Genomic DNA, 14,742 nt, shown 5'->3' on the forward strand with positions numbered 1-14,742 from the left:
CACGCAAGTTTTTTTTTTTTAGAAAGTAAAGGCTATGTAATGAAAATAGGTGAAACTTTCATGATTTCATTACTGCAATTTGAGAGATTTTATGAATCAAACTAACAGGGAACTTGAGTTCAAATCTGAACAGACGTTTCATATAGAATTAATAATTCACAGCTCTCACCAAACAGTCAGGACTTACATTTGTTCCTCATATTCCTACCCTTTCCACCACTGGTGCTGTGTTGGTTTCAGTGTGTGCATTTGCTCCTTATCATACTTTACTCCACAAACAAATTCTTTAATGTTTCTAGAAAGTCAGTAGCAATCTTCATTAAAATGTTTAAAGCCTGTTTTACATTTTTTCTTCTTCTTTTTTTTTTTTTTTTTTTTAATTATGCCAGCTTAATCTAAAGAAAATACTACCTAAATTCCAGATTATGGTGATGAATACACATCAGTTATTTTCTTAGATCTGCTTTGCTGCTATTCCAAATTCTGGTTAAAATTATGGACTCCATTCTGATCTCAGATCCCACAGAAATTGAAAATCCGAGCTGCACACACACCGTTAAACTGAATAACATCACCAAGTTGAGCATTTAAAACTACAAGCGATGAATTGCAGAGCACGTGGTAGATTAAGGCTTAAAAGACAAAGCAGAATAAAACCCATACAAGTTTTTTCCAGGGTTTTATACAGCCTTGCTAAACAACTGAAAAACAGTTTAGGGAACAAATGGCAAGCAATGCACGTGCCCACAGAGGAACAGTTGTCATTCAGCAAAATCTCTGGCACAATTAAAGTAAAGGAACAGGGTGTAAGCTCAATATTGTTATGTCCACATATCATTGGTGGAAAAGTAATGGGAAATGAAATTATTTGTTAGAATGCAATTTAGGGAATCTGATAGGTTGTCCATTTTATTCAATTTATAATTAAGATAGTGTTTAAATTTGAAATGAATTCTATATATGCATGTTCAATAGGCTACAGCACAACAATAAGAATGGAATCACATCTCATTTTATCATAAATTGTGTAATAAGCGATAAGGTAAAAACTAGGGCTAAAATCCTCCCAGCAAAAATGAAAGAGAGCGACCTCAATTGCCCTAATTCATTCTGCTTTTTTTCTTTCTTTCTTTCTTTTTTTTTTTTTTTTAAACTCTTCATTTTCCCTCTGTTCACATTATTAGCTTACACATGAGTGCATTATTAGAAAATAACAAAGCCAAACAGGGAAACTTGGAAGAAGCAGGAGATAGGATCCCCTCTACAGCTGAAAGGTATTCTCATTTCATTTGTCAGGAGTTGCAAAAATAGTTTTATTGCCATGGAAGGACAATGACCTCTCTCTTTCAACAAGCTTGGTGGTTGGTCTTTTGATGGAAAAAACTGGGGGATACAACATCTGGTAATTTGTGTTACTGAGCTTAGCTGAGGTCTTAACGATGTAAGCAGATTATTTCTGAAGAAGAACAAAAAAAATTCCGGAAGACTCAATGAACTATTTAAAGTTATTAGCTGGTGCATTCTGGCACTTCAACACTCTTTTGGATTCCTTTTCCTTTTAGACATTTGCCTTCTGATCAGATTGTTCTAATAGAGCTCCACCACCTTCCTACCTCACCACGCTCTTCTGGTGGTCCATGCCTGTTCTATCATGCATGTTAAGTCCCCCAACCCTTTTTTTTTTTTTCCCTCCATTATAAGAAAGTTGATTATTTTTCTAACTTCATTTTCCCCTATAAAGCATGAAGAACTTGTGCTATACTTACTGAGCTGCTGCACAGGTCAGAAAGACTGTACAGTATAGATAGCAGCAGTTAAGCTCAGATTGAGAAATAAAGGAAGAAAAATTGATGGGTGGAGAATGAAGGAAAAGATAAATTGTGTACCTTTGACAAATATTCTGTGCTGAAAGCAAATATTTCAAAGAAAATATGCTCTATTCTTTGACAACTGTTTTCCATGCCTTAAACTGATTTATGATTCTAGCTCTTATTCCTCCAAACATTTTAATTGCCAATGGAGTAGCAGTCTGAAACATCTGACAAGTTCCACTATTCTATAGGCAACAAATCCATATTCCTCAACACATATGCAAATGATATAAGAGCAAGTTAAAATTACAGACCTGTGGTTCACTGACTGGAAAACCAAAGTCATATTGCTGAGTTGAAGAAATGACCAAGATTTTAAAAGAAGATATCTATTAGATGCCAAAACAGAGCAAAATCCCAGACAAAGTTTAATCTTAAGTCTAACTACAGCTACGAAACTTCCTCACAAAAATTTTCTTTCATGTTCAAATTTATAAAATGTTAGTAGGTAAACGGGGTTTTAAATATGATACCAAATATTTTCAGCAAGGAACTCAGAAAATAAACTCTTCAACCAACATTTTTGGTATCGAAAATTCTCCACAAAGTACATTTGAGGTGGATGCAATGAAGTAAAAGCCCTGTCCTGATCAGCCTTTTTTTAAGACAGTCATGACATTTTTCAAACACACATTTCAACAGACTCATAGGAACTTCTAGGAACACTTCAGTCAAGCTTTATTGATGTACACAGTTACTGTGGCTTGGAGCAGAGCCCTTGCAATTGTTTCTATCAGTTGCAGGAGTTAACAGCTAAGGACTTGATTTACATTCAGGTAGAAGTTGACCATTGCTATGAAGGAACATGATATGCTGGGCTATGAGCTTAAAACAAAGCTTAAAGCACTTTCAAGGACTTGCTGATGTGCAGAATACCTCCTTTATTTAAAATGAGAAGATCTCACAGCATTAGGTCACGTCTGTATGACTTGAATTCGTTCTTTTGCACAGCTCTTTACCTGTTAATCTCTGTACTCATTTCCCAGTGGAACAAATACTGGATTCATTTTACAGCATTACTGTATCTCTGGAAGAGTAGTTTTGCTACATGATAGTTTTTGAAGCCCTATGTTCATAATTAAGTATCACCTGGTGCTAGAGAGTATCCAGAGCAAAGATTTCCACTGGAGAAGACCTTTTTCTCCCCACAAGAACTGGAGGATTGCTTTTTGTACCGCATTACATATATTGAAATGAGCACAGATAGTTACACAACTTGAATTGTAACACAAGTTATGGCAGAGGCATACCTGGTATCCACTGCAGTAAAACAACCACTACAAATTCAGGATCTTAAATGTTTGCTTTTCCTCTATAGTTTTAAATTTAAAAATACAAACTTCTCCAACAAAGCCTGTTACAGCGGGTATTTGCATTTGGAGCACACTGTAAAAATCTACTTAACTCTGGGATGCAGATATACATCCTATTTCTTTTTTATTTGTCTACATAATTAAATGATTTGATTCCAGATAAAAGATAAATATATAAATATATATTTTATAGCTTTACTGGCAAAGCAGTTATCCCAGAACACACATTTTTAATCAGAAGAATAATTTCTGAATTGACACTCTAACTTAATTCTGTATTTCAAGCCAGCTATCTTTGGTCCAGATCCCTACAGCAGTGCAGCCCATCATGATGTCCCCTAATAACATGATGCACTGATAGAAAGCATGCCATTTCCTAGCCTTGGCACAAATCAGAAGGTTTATTTATCGAAGTTGCATGTTCTTGCCAGCACACCAAATGCACATTTATGTCAATAGATTGGTATGCTCCATTTACGTTGTGGGCACCAAGGTCTTGGAAGGTCAGGCAATTTGCAGCGCTGTCCCACGGTTACATGGGACCACTGAGATTCTGAAGGCCATAATTCTTCTTTTCCTGCATACATTATTTTAGAGCTTTGGCCTGTTTGGCCTCTTAGATAAGATCAGTGAATACCAAAATTCATTGCATCTTGGAATGACATGAGGGAATTGATGGAATTTCAAAGTTTCTTTACTGAAAAGATTTGGTGCCTGTATACTTTCTTAACAAAAAAATAACACAAAAAGTAGGCAGCGCTCTATACAACATATGCAGCACATGTTTTGTTTCAAAAGCCAACTTGAAAGTAGAAGAGAATTTGAGAAACAAAGATAGACACAGCACGCTGTCATCTCTGCTTGCATTGCTTCTTAATAAAGCGGATCTTGTTTTTCTCTAACACCTACTTATTTGCAAGAGTGCCTTATTTCCTATTGTTTACTTTTTAGAAGCAGAGAACCGAAAAATGTTTAGCATCTTAACTCTTGAGAAAACTGTGCATGAAGATTCAAAGCAAGGAGGTGCCACAAACAGTATATCTGTACACTAAAGATTTTCTCTTCCCACGCAGAGTAAAGGTCTCAGACCTTTACTATCACACAGCATCATGCTGGAAAATAAATAAATGAATAAATAAATCAGCATATTGCTATGCTTTCATTATCAATCTGAAGTGAAACATATCCTCAGACAGAAAGACACAAGACTAAGAACAACACTGGAAGATCTCAGAAGAAGCATAAGAGCTGTGGGTTGGGAATCAGGAATACGAAGGAAAAACTACTCAACTTATTAGAACAACGTGAGAGGAAGAGTAGCCCTCAGACAGCTGCTTATTCCCTTCTTCTTAAGACCTCACCTTACGTTCAAAGTTTATTTGAGACACTGGTTTGCCAGACTACAGCCAACCACTCAAGAACTCTGTGCAGACAGCAAAGTACCCAGAGGATTCCCTTTGGTTAGAACACTGTGTAACCATCTTTTACAGCAGCTTTATTCACATGACACAAAAACGATGAGCCTAGTGGATGTAGGCATCAAAACATGAAAGCCAAAGTTTGCATTGATTTACACTCGTGGGCAACACTCTGAAAGAGTAAAGATTTCAATATATTTTATGCTATATATGCAGACTATTTTCTTTCTTGTAAATAAAACTGATGGAAGTACAGAATGGAAAATTAGACTTTGTCATTGTGAAACTGTCATGCAGTGAGAATTTTAGGGCTAAATTCTCAAGAGAGTCTCTAAGTAGCAATGTCTTTAAAACGCAGGTATGATCATCACAGTTTCCAAAGCAGGTGCTTGTACTCATTCTGCACTTGCAAATGCAGTGTGTTTACACATGACCATACTCATTTTCTAGGCAAACCTAAGCTCTTCAGAATTGCCATTTATATGCAAAGCTGCCAGCTTCAGTAGCTGACACATGCATCAAGAGAAGGCAAAGTATCACCTTCAGAATAAACTGTTTGACTTGGGTTTGATACATAGGCGTGCAGCAGACTCAAACAAAAAGTAGAATCTTCAGGGCAAGGTGCACTGCTTCTAACATTGCTGAGTATCCACTAGAGTGGGACAGAAAAAAGCTGCATCGCGTAACTCTAAAATGCTACTGAAGTCCTCGAAGAGAAACTGGGTACAGATCTGGAAAGAAGCAGATGCCAGGGCACTTCATGGTGTTGTGCATACAGAAGCATCTTCCTACTGACATGCTTTCAGTTATTTCAAAAGGACCACAATCAGAAAAAACAGTACTCAGAGTCACAAAATCTAACTATTAAAAAAACAAAAAAACAACAAAAAAAAACTAGATGCACAATACTACAAATAAAGCCTCACATTGTGAAGTTTACAATAAGAAGGAAAATAGAAGTATGTTAGAAAGCGGGAAAAGGACTTTTAGCAGGCCACCATGTTTCAAAGCAAACAATCCCAGCAGCTGCCACAAACACTCCTGCCAAGATGGATCCAGCATGAGGATGCAGCCCAACTAGGGGATGGATGCGTACTTAGCCTTACAAAGCCAAAGTAACGTTATCAAAACTACACTTAAGACACCTAATTCATACAGTAGTGATGGCTTTTGAGATAAACAGGTTGAAAGAAACTTACTTATGGTGACATTCAAAATATAAGCCTGTGAAATACTTTGGAAACAGACCAACAGTATGAAAGATCCCAAATTTACTGCTGCGATATCATCATCAGGTCCTCATCATGAAACATCTATCTAAAATTGGATAGAATGTCCACCTACCCCTCCACCCTGATCTGTTAAAAACCATGAGATGAAGTGAGTTATGTCCCATTAATCTTTCTCATAGAAGAATCAGACAGATGGGCTGGATGAAGCGGAGGTGAATGAAGAGAAGCACCTGCTATTTTCAGGGAGTTGAGGGAAATCAGTAAGAAAAAATCACAAGTGGGTGGAGAGGGAACAGTATTGCTCTATTACTGGATACCTTCTGAAAAAAATGACTGATAGGCCTTATGCATCTCTGATAATCTGTGCTCATATCTTCTGGTGGGAAAAAAACAAACAAACATCTCAAAAAACAAGGATGGCATTACAGGTCATGAGTCAAAGAGGCTGATGAGCTGTCAGGAAAAATTACATAGCAGTGTGAAATATATAGGAAAATGTCTAATTGCTGTAAAGAGCACGATAAAAAGAAGTGATGAATATATGTTCTTGCAGCAAAGGAAGACAATTCTGTCTGAGAAGCCATCTCTGCTCAGAAAAATCACATTGTATGTCCTCTGATTTGCACCTTGAGAAATAGTGGGAGGGAGGAGGTTTGCAAGAAGGATTCTGGAGGAGTTTCTCAATGATATCTTCACTAAACTGAGTGTTTTTCTTACAGACTCAAGAGAAAACTACACTGTTAAAAGTTGTTCTGTTACGCCATTGTACAGGGGCCTTTGAAAGCCTGTCTCAAATGCTGGACAACAGAACTTCCTGGAGTCCTACACTGCTCCAGTGAAAGCAGCTTCCAAGTTTCACAGATAAGTCAACTTTGTAGTTACATACTTTGCTAGGATGAAAAAATGATTATTATTCACTAGCTAACCAGTTTCAATAGAACTTATTGAATGAATATCTAAGAACTTTGCTTTAGTGAAAGATTTTTATTAGTGAAGTTTGCTAAGTTGGCTTACTGCCTTTGGACTGCAATACTCAGTGAGGGGAATTACTTCCATTAGCTTCTGATGTACGAAAATCAGACTGTCTTTAAGCATTTGCTAACATATCTAATAAGTCCACTAAAGCATCAGTTAGAACACCACAAGTGAAAATAATCTCCAAATCCAGCCGAAAAGCAAGACTGCCTACACTTTTCCTGAAGTAAATCCTACCTGGGCTGGGGGGAGCGTGTGCAATAATCTGAATCTACAGTGGTGTGGAACATACTTCATGGCTTAACAAACTGGAGAGGTCTGTCTTCCCACATTTCATTTACTTGATCCTAAACTGAATACAAATTTATAAATATGTTTAGCTATGCTATAAAACACATTTCTAAGACCGTACTTGTCTTCAAAAGTACTCTGTTTTGTCAAGTTACTTAGCATCTGTTTATGTAATGTTTTTCTTTAAAACCCACTAAAAGGTGTTAATTAAAACTGGGTGATTAGCCCATAATGAACAGTTTAAGCAATTAATGCTACCCCTTTTCTGACCCATGAATTGTCTTTATGCAAAGAGCAAATCTTCTTAAACTTGTTACTGAAAAAATATTAAAATTATTTCTTCTGATTCACAACTCCTCAGTAATCAGTTCACCATACTTAATAGTCTGAGTGAGAGTAGCACTGGATATTCATGATCTGACACCATGTCATATGACGTTATTTCATCATAGGTCAGAGAAATGCTTCCACAATCACATTTCATACTGTGTACACAAGCTTTCTCTCTGTCTCTTTTTTTTTCCCCCTGAAAATACTCTCAAGCATTCGCTTGAAATTCTTTCACAATTAAGCAAACTGGCCCACTGGAATTTCCCCCTGCTATGAATACAAAATCATGAACTCCTGAAAATGAGAGGGAGATCCACAAAAGTCAGACTGGATCATAAAAACAACAAACGTTAAATATGCAAATAGGAACGAGAAATGTTTGCCACACGTACCTTGCCTTACACAGTTCTACATACAAACTTTGGCTCGTTCCAAACGCCCCCCAACCCAGCTGCTCAGTCACAGGGAAAGCTTACAGTCTCAAAATGATTCTTCACAGCTAAGATTCAGTCTGGGTAAGATTTTGTTTCTAATAATCTATTTCATTTCTCCTCCAGATCATCTCCCTTCTTCCTTTCACTACTTACTTGCATGTTTGTTAATGTTGAAGGAACACAACTTCAACCTTGAAAATATCATCACTTTTATTATCGTGGTCATTTCACCTAACGCAAAAAAAGTAAAAATAATGCCTGAAGAGAACAATAGTGGCAAGGCTACAGTCTGAGGTGCACGAGTACAGATGAGGTCAGCACGAACATATTTTCCTCAGCCATATTCAAAATTTACTTATACGTCTGCATACAGACATGTGAAAGAACATAAGGAAAACAGCATCTTTCATTTAACAAATAATAACGACACGAGATAGAGGTTTCGGCATACCTTTGGCTGTGGCCAGTAACTGTCTGTTAACAGCAAGCAAACCAATGAACTGGGGATTTTTAAGACTGCATTGGCCCCGCAAGGAGGACTCTTTCATTTCCCATACTTTGTCACTTGCCATAGAGCTGGCTGACATAATGGACTTTTACAACAAGCTCAGAAGCAATTGGCAATTAAGTGGTTTGAAGGGGTGCTTCTGGGCTGCCGTGAAAGGCTTCAGGTGTGAAACGCTTGTTTTCAAGAGCACTAAGCAAAATGTATAGTTGCTTTCAGGGGCCCCCTTGTCCTTCTGAGCGAAGGGGGAGAGATGGGGGAAGCAAGGACACTCAAGAGCAATTTGCTATTCAGTGCCTGAATGCTGTGTGCTTTTTCTCTCCCCCCTCCCCATCGTTGCGTGGCTGGTAAGGAGGGCAGATTGCGATGGCACAAACAGCTTTCGGCACAATGGCAGATCAAGAGAGAGGCAGAGAAAATGAGGCAGAGAGAGAATGGGAGCCTGAATGAAGTAAGGATGGTTTGATTGTTAATTGTGGGTAAATGTGTTGCAAGAGTGAAAAGGGTTCATGGACTACTTTAAAACTATACCCAAGCAATAAGTACAGAGTGTGGGGAAATAAGGAGATGTTCCTGACCCTTTTAAGAGCTATAGTAGTGCATCTGGCCCACTTGAAAAGTAAATTGAGAACTGTTAAAAAGATAGGCAAATACATTTGTGTGCATTATATACTTCCATTTCTAAAGGAACCCTGACCAGCAAATGCACTGGGGTGGCACACATACAATATTCTTTTCTCCAAGGATTACTTCACCTATAGGACAAAAAAAAACAAAACAAGCTAAAACGTGAACATGCCCCAATAGACAAATATTTAAAATACAGATTTTTAAAGGTGAATAAAAATATGTTTCTATTCTAGGACAAAATATATTTGTTCGAAGGCTAGCACAAGGGTAAAGAAAACTTCAAACAGAACTAAGGGAACAATATCCTTCATGAAGACTGTTTCATGTCACTTTTCCTTGTATGACCTTTACTTCTAACATATTGATTTTTTCCTAACCCAGCCTTGCTTTGCAGAAAAAAGGGGTATTGAGTCTTTGAGCTGCTTACATATCACTATTGTACATGCATTCTTAAAGGTGAAGGATCCCCTTTCAGAAGATGACTATCTGACTGACAATATGATTAGGATTGTCTGAGGACTTTACATTTTAAGCATAGTGAGCCACAAGCATCAGTTTGGAGTGAGGAGAGGGACATGAAATTGTGCAGATTCACAAATATTTTGTCAATGCAGCACCAAGAGATCTGCTCAGTTATGGCTGCTTGGCAAGGAAGGCAAGACTGCAGAGGAAACCAGAAACATGTCCTGGATGCCAACAAGGAACCACTTTTTGTTTCTCTGTTTGCAAACCTCCCTAGGTAGCCAAACAGGGCTGCATTCTCAACACCCACAATCTGCACCTGATTGAGCTGAAGAATTCATTCTCAACTCACAAAACTCTGCATGCTAAGATACCATAAAAGTAGAACCACCATCTATTTAAAGTAGCCAAAGTACTGGATTAAAAACAGTTCTGCCAAAACAGTGTTTACTCTATCTACATTCTCCCTTCAAAAAGCATTGCCTTTCTCCCTTGTATTTCGGTGAGTCAAAAGCAAAACTCACTCACTCATTGAGCGAGCCCTTGTGAAACCAGCACAAAGAAGCTCACGCTTCTTGCCATTCTTTCCTTTATTTGGTCATGAGTGAAACGCCATTTTTTTGCTTGCAATAAAACATAGCCAATTCAAAAAGAAAAATGGAGAAACCATTATGAACCCCCACATCGAATACATGTGCACAAATGTTCTGAAGTTTAGGAATGACGCCATCACTAAGAGATGCCAATGGAAGTCTTTGCACTGGTTTCAGCAGAAGCTCAGTAAGTTTCTTCACATTTTGTCACCTGCATCACCAAGCACTAGTGCTCAAAAAGCACGCACACTCAGGCTGTGCTTTGTAACCTACACTGCTTGCATGTGCAAGCCAAGCCACAGCACACTTGGAACCAAGGTTTTTCAGATGCAAATAACCTCGCACTGGACCGGTTTTACCAGCTGTGGGGTTCAATGCATTCAACCCCCCACCCAGAAGTGAGAGTGGTACAGAAAGCTGTAAACCAACTGGTGCTCAGCTGCAAGTGTGTTGTGGTTGCACAGAATGTTGCATAAACAAAAGAATTTATTCACAGCGTGATGGACATGAATTTAAGCATGCGACCTCTGGCTCATGGAGATGAATCCAGATCCTCTTGCATCACCATTCAAGTTTTATAAAGCTAAAATTTGTACAGGTAACATGGAAAATAGTGAAAGGAAAAAAAAAAAAGCATAAGGAAAGAAAAGTCAATATGAATCAACAGATTTCATTTAAAATCTTGTGCTCAGTAAAAATAATAAGAGTGAAATCAAATAAAACCTTTAACATCAAGTAAAATATGATGAAAAGCAGAAAAATGAGAGAAAATGTTTCAGCTACTTCTACCATGGTAGCAGTTGAACTGATATTTTTCAATAAAAACCTTCAGTTACCATAAAAATGCAACGTTTTATTTTGACATATCAGAGCAATTTCTCCATGAAAAAGACAGGAAAATCTCCAAATGCAATTTTCTTTGAAGTGCTTGTTGAAGAAAATGCAAAACTGATATACATACACTATCTAATGACCACACTCATGTAACAAATTCAGGGTTAATTATGATTAAATTTGCTCCTTTACTATCAAATTGTGGCACACATAGGCCTTACTTGCTTACAGCATAACCAGGAGAAAAATAGAAGGGCACACAAATATTGCAATTACTGCTTTATACAACATTACGTACATTCTAAATCACACAGAAAATCATGTGCTGCCATGTGCACATTTTGATGTGAGGGCCAGAGATGTTGGAACTGCACTGAGTTTCCCCTACCAGACTTCACTCAGAGAAACTCCAAACTTGTCAGACTTTCTCTGCTGCTCTCACTGTCCTGATTTCTTCCCATCACAGTATGGGCATGCTGTAGTGTCTTTCATCTAAAAATGAAAACATAAACACTCTAGCCCACTCCTGTCTTTCCAATCGCTGCGTTCCCTCATTTTCACTGTACAAGCTGTTTGTATCTCCATCGTTTCTCCTTCCATTTTGTCCTAAAATGTTTCTAATCTAATTTCTGCCCAGTACAGTCAATTGACAGTTTTCACCGGTCTCTGGTTTCTCCTTAGCCAAAGCTCCAACCATGCCATATATCAAAGTCCTTCTGACACAGTTTTATATGGTGTCCTTAGTGATATTTTGCCACTGACTCTCATGACATTCAGCTTTCACGTTCTCCTCTCATCTTCTACATCTTGACACCACTCAACTTTTTGTTGAGCTATCTCAACAGGACCCATTTTTCTCCTACTCTCACTTCCGAGCCAACTCAGCTGAGAAATTCAACTGTCACCTTCATGCCAGTGACTCCTAGACCTGTCTTTACTCCAGATGTCCCTACTGTTCACATAAAATCTATTTTCATTACGTCCTCACAGATCTAGGAGCCACCTGAAGCGCAGCGTAACAAACAGAGCACCAAGTGTCCCCTCTGCTCCTTTTTACCACAGAAATAATTACTACCTTGCCTACATCTCAGACACATAACCTAGCCTTTACCTCTGAAGACAACTGTGTTCTAATTGCTTCTTAAAACAAATAAATAAATAAAGCTTTGTCTAATCTGGCTAAAAGCATTAACACCTTGCATTGTGATTAAAGAAACCTTTCTCCTTACCTTTGAGGAATACAACCTTGCTCCACTCATATACATTCAGAATATTTCCATACAAATCACTTTTTTTAGTCCATAGCTTTGAGCACATCCCCTCTTTTCTTTACAACCCTCTGCTCTCTCCCCTGTCAAACTGCATCAAACATAAGCTATTTGTCTACACTTCCAAGGCCTTCAGAGATCGTGTCCATGCCACCAACCAACTCTTTGTCAATATGAAGAGCTCCATCTCCTCAGAGCCATTAGCACCAGCTTCCAGTGCACACTTCTTACATTTTTTCAATCACCTTTCTCCTATCACACATTTTCCCTTCACACTTAGTATGAAAAATCTACAGATGCTTCATTACATGCCTTCAAATCATTAAAAATATGTATATGCATATGCATTTTCCTCTGAGGTCTCTAAAAGACCTCAGAACTGTCTAGGACAGCTATCCTAGCTGCTGCTAGGATAAGACCACTGCCAAATGTGCTAGCTGGTGTTAAGCCACTCATTCCAAATCCTTTTTGTGTGCAGGTATCACCTCCCCTGCAACACATTACGTTGTAAGCTCTTTGAAGTAAGAATTATCTTTTTGATTTGTGTTTGCACAGTGCGTAGCACAACAAAGTCTTGACCCTTACTACGTTCTATGGAAGTAAAAAAGAAAAAGTGGCGAATGGGATGTTGGAGAAAGGGTTAATCAGTTTACATCAATTAGTTGGTAACCAGATACCTTTCTGGAACAAATTAGAAGCTAATTAGAGTGTTTTAATGATGTCATGTTTCCATCTTGCACTTTACTTGTTAAGACTGTAGTAGTGCCCTGCTGAGAAAGGGATGTGAGTGGAGATTCTATGAAATTGGTGCTTTTTCTTCCTTTAAGTTTTGAATTTTCATGATCATTTTCTTTTTTAGTTATGTCAGTGTTCTGAATATGTATATCAAATATTTTACATCCTGAAAAGAAATAATAATATTACTAAAAAATATTTTTCTACTAATTCTACACTGAATTTGTCTTTTTAGACTTATAGACCTTTTCAGACCATGGCCATACATCCATGTTTTGCTCCCACCAACTCTTACAGTTATTAATCCAAAGAACCTCAGCAGAACTCAGCCCATTTTAGGCCAAACAATTTACTTCTTGAGGATGGCAAATTTTCCGATATACATTATTTTTTCACTGATGCTGTCTAACGCAGTAACTGCATGCAATCTCTCAGAAAAATGCAGCCAATAATTAGCAATTAATTGAAGAATTATGAACAATAGCTAGTACTGAAAAATATTTTCCATACTGAAACTTCTTTGTAAGATGAGTGCCTTTCAAAATATGCTGGTATTCATTTTCTGTAGCATTATACCTACAAGCCGTCGTTTCTCCTTGGAAGAGAAGGCACGCAGCTGTGATTTGTGTAACACCATACATTTGGAGCAAAATGCAACACTGAATTGGAATGTACAAAGGCACACATACAGATAAATAACTCACATTTGAGGTTCTGTATTGCTACGTAAAGCATCAACTATCCTTTAAGACAATCTTTCCAAAGAATGAATAGCTGTTTCAATGAATTGTCAAGGAACCATCATCACCAGCAGCTCTAGAATTCACTTCTCCTCGACTAAAACAACAGCCTCAGTCACTGGACAATCGATGCTAAACGCTTTGCCCTATATTGAAAGATTTTGAACACAGAGAGAATAAACACTTATCTGTTAATGACGTATTTGTGAACAGTGTTCACTGAAACTTCATCTGAAAACTTGTATTGCCCTCCCCTGAACTTACAGTTCTTCTATATAAACCTCTTGTAGAGATCCAGTTATCTACCAAAGTTTAGACCTTGCTGTTACCTCACTGATACTCTCCAGAAAGCTCCAGATAACCACGTGCTCATAAATTTTAATACATTAATGTGAAAATCATTGGAAGCGTTGAAAATATGATACTACCAAGCAGTTATGAAGTTAAATTCCAGGACATGCAGAACCAGCGGATCCCAGTTCTGCTGCTCAACTTTCAAACGAGTTCCTGGAGCTGCCTTTTTAATTTGTCATTTAAAGAAAATAAAAGAAAGATAAGAGGGATTTCCTTGTTTGCGTATTTTTCCTTCTCTGATCCTTTAGGTTTGTTTTTTTTTTCCTCCAGGAATTGTTTATTTTCTGAGAGCAGTGCTATTTTGTTAACAGCTTTGTTTTCCAAAGCACATCTCCAAATTTTCACTGAGGGGAAAGTGTATAATAAACCCCACACCAGAAAGAACCCACATCAGCAAGTTCCAGCATGCTGACCCGTGATAATTGTCCCTACACTCTTCAAGGTTCAGTAAAATACACATAAATTACAGTTGGCTTGATTCGAGAAGTTTGGCACATATTAATTTAAGAATTTGCTTCCCTAAAACTACCAGTATGCCACATGATTAGTTACCACAGATCAGCTGATGATGGTAGCTTTTTCTACAATTAACCTCCAAATACCTCATTCATCCCTTCTAAAAATGATCTCATTAAGTAAAATTATCCTACTGTTTCACCACCGTCTTCTGTAAACCCACCTAAGTACCAGTTTAAAACCTAATATTGAGCAGTTATTTCTGTTCTTACCATCTGTTGCATATAAGCTGTTAGACTTG

At 37.7% G+C, this 14,742-nt stretch overlaps 1 long non-coding RNA gene across 1 annotated transcript in view; it reads right to left on the minus strand.

Annotated features, from left to right (window-relative positions):
- LOC125698250 (uncharacterized) overlaps positions 1–14,742 on the minus strand; it is a 43,150-nt gene that overhangs the window by 1,747 nt on the left and 26,661 nt on the right. The window lies entirely within an intron of this gene.

The sequence above is a fragment of the Lagopus muta genome, chromosome 10 (genome assembly GCF_023343835.1).
Source record: "Lagopus muta isolate bLagMut1 chromosome 10, bLagMut1 primary, whole genome shotgun sequence".
Classification (NCBI taxonomy): domain Eukaryota; kingdom Metazoa; phylum Chordata; class Aves; order Galliformes; family Phasianidae; genus Lagopus; species Lagopus muta.